Genomic DNA, 7222 nt, shown 5'->3' with positions numbered 1-7222 from the left:
CTTCTGAGGAATGTTGTGTGGACTGGAGGCTACTCTGCTGTCTAGGGGGTGCAGTGGAAGCTGGTGGCACTGAAGACAGATGGGCCCAGGCTGGGAAGGCAGCAGGGCCAGAAGCTCCAGCTTCTCAGGCCACACAAAGGGGCAAACAGGCAGGGGTGTCCCTCTCCCTAGACTGGATAGAAACACTCTCCTCTCTTTCCTCTGCATGTAGTACTGGGTTAGGCAAATGAAGGGGGCACCTGGTCTTGATGGAAGGCACAGCTCGTGCCATGTGGCAGGAAAACAGGGGCAGGGATGGGAGTTGACTGGACAGGCAGGGCAGAGGCTGCCTTGGGATCATTGTGCCCCAGGTAGACTAGCTGAGGGAGGGGCATCACAGTCCAGAAGGTGTGGGGTGGGGAAGGGGAGGTTGTCCAGGGCACAAGTGCCACAGCTGTACATGGCTTGCAAGGATTCTGGATCCCTTCCCAGCTGGGCCCGGGGTCTAGGCAGGTAGGAAACAACCTGGCTGTTCTGGAGATGACTGAGCCCCAGAATCTATTTCAAAGGATAGTAGGACCTCTGTGGACCCTTTACTCTATTTCATAAATGAGCGAATCAAATCTCAGAGATGCCATGGACTGGGACCAAAGTCACCTACTGAACAATGGCACCTCTGAGATCAGAACCCAGCCCTCTGGGTCCTTATTTGGGGCTGTCCATGGTACTCTCTTGTGGTCAGAGCTGGCCCATGTTCCCATCTTGGGTGTCTGTTTTCCACTTGCTGATTAGGGTGCCAGACATCAGAGCAAGACAGGTGCCAGGGCAAATGCAGACAAGCAGGGGGTTCCTCAGTGGCCTAGAGACAGATCCTGGAGGTCTGGGAACCCCCAAGGCAGAGCGGAGCCCTGTCTCTGCAGAATAAGGATGTCAGAGATCTTCGCTGGACTCCAGGCAGGCAGGAGGGGATGCTTAGGAAGCTGCACCCAGGTTGGCCAGTGAGAGTCGGTGGGAGGGCAAGGAGGCTTCTGCCTGTTTGTATCCCCCCAGCTGGAAGGACTCTCGCCTGCTCCCCACCCCCATACCTACCGCCACGGCCTCCCCGAGCCCAGTCTGGCAGCTCCAGAGCACCATCTTGCTGAGGTCTTAATTTCTAAATGAGCGAGGAGGAGTTTTGGAGAGGCAGAGGCGGATGGAGAGACACGCTGAGAGAGACAGAGAGACCTCGGGGAGGATCAGGATGTGGACTCAGCATTTTGCAACAAGCCACTCAGGTCTTGCCTGAAGAGCTAAGCCAGCTGCCTTCGGGTGGCTGGGAGCAGGCCATGGACAGGAAAGACTGAAGATGAGTCAGGCATGGGGCAGGAGTGGGGGAGGGTGCTCAAACCTAGAGGTAGTAGGTATGCTGGGCATGCTTGGGCCCCTTAAAGGGAAGGGAATTATCAAGTGTTGACGAATGACTAAATACCTATGTAATAATACATCACCTCCATTGTGCTGGGGTGTGGAGTCAGGCTTGCCATGTGACTCCTGCCAGTAATTTGGGAGTGAGGTGGACCCTGACTTCAGAACCCCATATAACCTCCTCCCAGGTTCCTGTGTTGTTCTCTACCAGCTACATGTCTCTGATTGGACTGAGGGCTCCCCATAGGCTCCAGCCGCTCAGTGCCCCCCCACCCCCATACTCACACTGCAGCAATTCTGCTGGACACTCCAGGGCAGGTGTTGCCCATTCAGGCTGGTCTCAGAACACTGGCCTAGCTGTTCTTTTTTTTTTTTTAATTTTTTTTTCAACGTTTATTTATTTTTGGGACAGAGAGAGACAGAGCATGAACGGGGGAGGGGCAGAGAGAGAGGGAGACACAGAATCGGAAACAGGCTCCAGGCTCTGAGCCATCAGCCCAGAGCCTGACGCGGGGCTCGAACTCACGGACCGCGAGATCGTGACCTGAGCTGAAGTCGGACGCTTAACTGACTGCGCCACCCAGGCGCCCCTGGCCTAGCTGTTCTTATAGAAAACTGGGCAAGTCTGGAATCTCCTCACCCCAGGCTCTGCTGACCCCCTCGCCCTCCAGACCTGCTCTTGGCAGAGCCTGGGGAACGTACTTGGACCTCACTAAGACTTGCTGCATCTTCCTGGTAAAGAGGCACTGAGGGAACTCAACCTACAACTGCAGTACCCCTACTCCCAAATTTCCCTGGGGACTGAGAACCTTATGCTCCCCGTACAGAGGAAAAGGGCTTGCCCTGGATCACTCTGGCTTTCCTGTGATTTCTAAGGGAGAATTCTTGACATTTCCACTTGAAAGTGAATGAGGACCATAACCCCCATGATCATTCTCCTCCCTTTCTGTCCCTCCTTCCCCACTACATACCAGGCTAGAAGGATGCCTCATTCCTGTAATAACTTTCCAAGTTGATAGCATTAGCCCCACTGAGTGGAGGAGGAAACTGAGGCTCCAGTGGTTCGGAGTGAGTTGTTCGATCTGGTCCGGAAATGGTAGAGATGGGATTGACTCCCAATCCAGTTCATCCTGGGTTGAGTCATGAGGAGTTCATTGTGATCTTTAAAAAAAAATTTTTTTTAATAAGATCTTATCTCAATATGCAAAGCTATGCACATGGAATGCAAATTAGCACTTCCTGCCCACTCCCAGGGTGGCAGTGTAGCCTTCAGGTTTGACCAACGTCTACCAGGCCTCCTCTCGCTTGCTTGGGCTGAACTTCTCTGTTTGCCCCATCCAAGTCACCTCCAGGCAGGGCTTTTCAGGAAGCAGTTGGGGATCTGTTCCCACAAGGCCAGTGAGCAGACCTTGGATTCCATTGGTGAGGCTAGTGCCTCTGCCCCACCTCCTCCCCTTACCATCCATGGAGCCCCTGGCCCAGCGGAATTGAATACCTGAACTTTGGGATGTGTGAAGACAGTGACTGCTTTCTGGTGGGGAATATGGGAAGGCTTTCTGGAAATAGGGAGAGGGCATTCCAGGTGAAGGGAACATTGGAGAACTAGTAAAAGGTGTAAAGGTAGAATCTGCTCCAGGGAAAGCCAGTGAAGCGTTTAAGGTCTGCTCTGTTTTGAGAAGTGAGCTCTCCATGATGAAAGAGCCCATTGCGCTGGAGCAGGCAAGCCAAGAGGCCAGGAGGCGGGTGGCAGAGCTGGATATCAGCTGTGGCTGCAAATCATAGGAGAAATGTCCCATGAGCACAGGGTGGAAAGGACAATCATCCCCCTGCTTGGCCTGATTCATGGCTGGGGAGGCAGCAGACATTCACTGGGCCCAGGTGACCTTGAGCTCATTACCTAATGTCACCGTGACTCAGTCTCCTTGAAGGTAAAATGGGTTTAATAACCCCCCTCATATTCATCTTAGAGCTGCTGGGAAGCGCTTGGGGGCTTGATCCATTGCTGAATCATAAGCATGCATGGAAGGGATGTACCCGGGGTGCCCTCCAGGCCCAGCACACCCTGAGACTGCTCCAGACAGCTTGGAACTGAGGCACAAGCCAGGGGCAGGACTGGGAGCACATTTCAGAGTGATGGGTCAGTGAGGTTGAGGCAACATGCAGAGACTTTTCCTGCAGCCACTGAGGTACACAGGGAGATTAGAATGGCCTGTAGAGAAATGTGATAAACAGGAACAGAAGATGGGTGGCCCAGGTCAGCCTGGAGGCTTGCTTTTGTTAGAGACGGCCAGGGAAGGATCCCAGGGAATAAACAGATTTGTCCATTAAATGGGTCAGATGGGGGCAGCTGTTAAGCAGGATAGGGTCTGGAAATCTTGTCAACCTCTCCCAGGACACTGGATTTACAACTGTCTTTTTAAGAAAAACAGAATTCATTTTAAACTAAATTTGATGCAGATCCCCCATATGACAGATTAAAGTGGGGCTGCTTGGGGCGCCTGGGTGGCTCAGTCGGTTAAGCGTCCGACTTCAGCTCAGGTCACGATCTCGCGGTCCGTGAGTTCGAGCCCTGCGTCGGGCTCTGGGCTGATGGCTCAGAGCCTGGAGCCTGTTTCCCATTCTGTGTCTCCCTCTCTCTGTCCCTCCCCCATTCATACTCTGTCTCTCTCTGTCTCAAAAATAAATAAACGTTAAAAAAATTTTTTTTAAAGTGGGGCTGCTCTGATGAAGGATGGCAGAAGGGAGGGGGGTTCCAGAGGCTTTCAGAACAGAGTTAGGGGGTACACCCCACACCAAAGGTGGGCACAAGGAGGGATGGGTGCTGGGCAGAGGCCTTGGCTCCAAATAGGTCTGGACTTGTTTCAACCCTCCTTGGATGACCTTGGGAAAAGCCTTTTACAGCCATGGGCCTCATGTTCCCATCTGCAGAATGGGTACCTTCTTAGTACCTTTGTCCTCAGTTGCTAGAATAGGGGCAGAGACTCCCCCCTCCCCCACCCCCCCATCACGGAGAGGGGTTATTTACTCATCTTCCTGAAGCACTGAGGTCTTGGGGAACTCATCTGCCTCCTGGCTCAGCTAATTGGAATTGCTTCCCCCCTCTCCCCTACCTCTCAGTAAATTATGTGAATTCCCCCAGTCAGAGGCCTGGGTGATGGACAGCCCTGTCACAGCAGCCTAAGTGTTTAGAGAGCAATTGTTCTGGGGAAGGCTGCCATTCCTCAAGCCTGTGCTGTGCAAGGCTCTGCGGGGAGAGCCAGCCTGGCCCTGCCCAGGCCCCAGCCCCTGCTCCACCCCTGCCCAGCCACCGGAGCCTGCTCTGCCTAGCCCACCAAGCATGGGCTTCCGGTACGTTATCCTTGTCATAACAATCAGAACAGCCGAGAGGTAGTGCTCTTAAACCCTCAACACACATTTTTATAACCTTTCTGTTTAATAAGAAAGAGACAGCTCCAATTAGCTGGGAATATTCTGCAGAAATGGGATTATTTTAAAAGCTCCAGCAATATTATAAAATAGCTTCAGTAAGTGAACAGCTGTTGCTGGGCCCCGCCCGCCATGCACAATGCTCTTCCCACACCCTCTCACGGTGGGGGGGGGGGCTCTCTCCCCTCTCCAGGCAGCCCAGAGTCCCCAAGAACTCTACTCTGGTTGACAGTCAGGGACCCCTCTACCCCTTACACCCAGCAGCAGGGTGTAAGCTGTGGGGTGTGGGGCATGACGCCCCCTTGTCCTGGGCTGGGGGAGAGGGGTAGTTTGGACCTCCCCCGTGAGGTGGACCATGGCCTTTTAAGAGTCCTGCCTTCTCAAGGAAAGCCTACATAGGCACACCAACATCATCTTTAAAGGCCTCCAGCCCACCCTATTGCCCTGTGACCTGGACATATCCTCCACTGTGAAAGGACTCCTATCCTGTCACAGGCCTCCCTGGCCTTTCTATCTATCCAATCAAGGGTGCAGAGCAGGGTTACCCAGGAACTTCGTTATGGTTACTGTGCATGTTCTGAGTCCACTCTGCCTACACCTGTCCCAGAGCCTGGTGAGCATTTTACCTCAGCCCCCCCACCTCCTCTTTCTTGGGGCCAATGGCCAACCCCTCTTTGGAGCCTCCTCTATTCCCACCCATAGACCCCTGCATTCCTTCTGTCCAGAAGCAGTCTTCTCCATGTTGCGCCCACCACAGTTAGCAGCTTTATTGCAACTGTATCCAAAGTCAATGTCCTGGGGGCCCTGTCCTTTCTCCCTCTTCCCATACCTGCAGGTAAAGCTCTGCAGAAGGGTTCTCAGCTCCCACCTCCCAAAACTCGGGCTGTATTTCATCTATAGCCCCTCCATTGGCAGCCAGCTTCACCTGGGCCACTTTGGGCAGTAGTCCCATGCCTCCTCCCTGGAGCCAGCTCAGCCTCTGTGAGGAGAAGCTGGGGGTCAGGGACTTTGGGAAGGTTGTAGGTCCTGTTTGGCATGCTTGGCAGAGGGGCAGAGAGATCTACCTTCCCACTTGCCCCTCAGCCCGCAGTGCTGACACCCTATAGTGCTGGGTTCCCCCAAGACTCAGGCTGAACAGCAGACAATATTTGAACACGCTTCAGGGAAGGATAGACTTGGAATGGGCCACAGAGTCTGGTTGTATGGTTGGATAACTGAGTCCAACTGAGAGCAAGCTCCAAGGCTATATTTCTAAGACAGGATGGGAGGCAGGACCCAGGCTGTCTGTGCCAGTTCTGGCATTTAACCTTTGTGGGTGCGAGCACAGTTGGTGGGATTTGAACTCTCAGCCCTGGTGTGGTGGGATACAATGAGTTCTGCCTCAGTTGCTCAGGTGACCCGATGTAACTCCCTCCCCTCTCTGAGTCAGGAGCCCTCTGAGGGCGGGACTCCTGGGGCTGAGGTGGGTGATGAGACACTGGGGCAAGCTTCCAGGGAGGGTGGCCTTCTGTGGGTACTCTGGCAGAGCCAGGGCAAGTGCTGGGCCACAGGCGGCTCTGAGGAATCAGGTCCCCTCCAGGCCTGGCCAGAGAGTGTGGGACCTCAAGGTCCCCCTCGAGGCTACTGGGGAGAGCAGCTCCATGGCCAAGGGACTATCCAAACAATGGACCCCTCCCAGCACCGTGGCTTTGGCCTCACCGGGTGCAAGTCTCAGGGACACTGCCTGGGGAATGGGAACAATTTCAGGGCATCCTTGGGAGGAGACCGCAGCCCAGGAACTGCAGCACGATGCAAATGCACCATGTGCTAAATGGGGAAAAATGAATTTTACACCCAGACAAAGTGACTTTTATCATGTTAACGACCATGGTTTGCTCATCATGTCTGCCGCAGTGAAATGGGGCCTGTGGATGTTTTTCTTTTAGTTCTGCTTTTAAATGGAGGCATTTTCCCCCCTCGTAGCAGACAAGCCAAGCCCCTTAGATTGGGATGACAGAAGTGCCGATTCAGCAAAAACAAAATGGAAGAATTTTTTTTTTAATCTTCATCTGTGTCTTCCAGCAAAAATAAGCTCAGAATGAGGAGCTGGGGTGGGTGTGAGGAGCCCTGACCTGGAGACAGGAATATAGCTCTGGCCCAGCTCACCCCCTAAGTTCCCTGTGTGACCTACCTCACCCATTCCTGACCTTAGTTTGCCCACTGGTACCAAGAAAGAGGTGGGCTGGAGCCGAGGCGCTTACAGCCAGAGAGCTGCTCTCCCCTGGCCCTCGACCAGGGAACCAAGTCAAATTCATCACGCTGGGTGTGTCTGGGTCCAGAACTGCCTATTCCATTAGACTGACTCCCAGAGGGCAGGCCAGGGTGGAGTTATCACTGAGTCAGTGGTGCCCCCAGTGGCCAATACAAGGCTCTG

The sequence above is a fragment of the Acinonyx jubatus genome, chromosome A2 (genome assembly GCF_027475565.1).
Source record: "Acinonyx jubatus isolate Ajub_Pintada_27869175 chromosome A2, VMU_Ajub_asm_v1.0, whole genome shotgun sequence".
NCBI lineage: Eukaryota > Metazoa > Chordata > Mammalia > Carnivora > Felidae > Acinonyx > Acinonyx jubatus.
Note: the sequence above shows the minus strand (reverse complement) of the source record.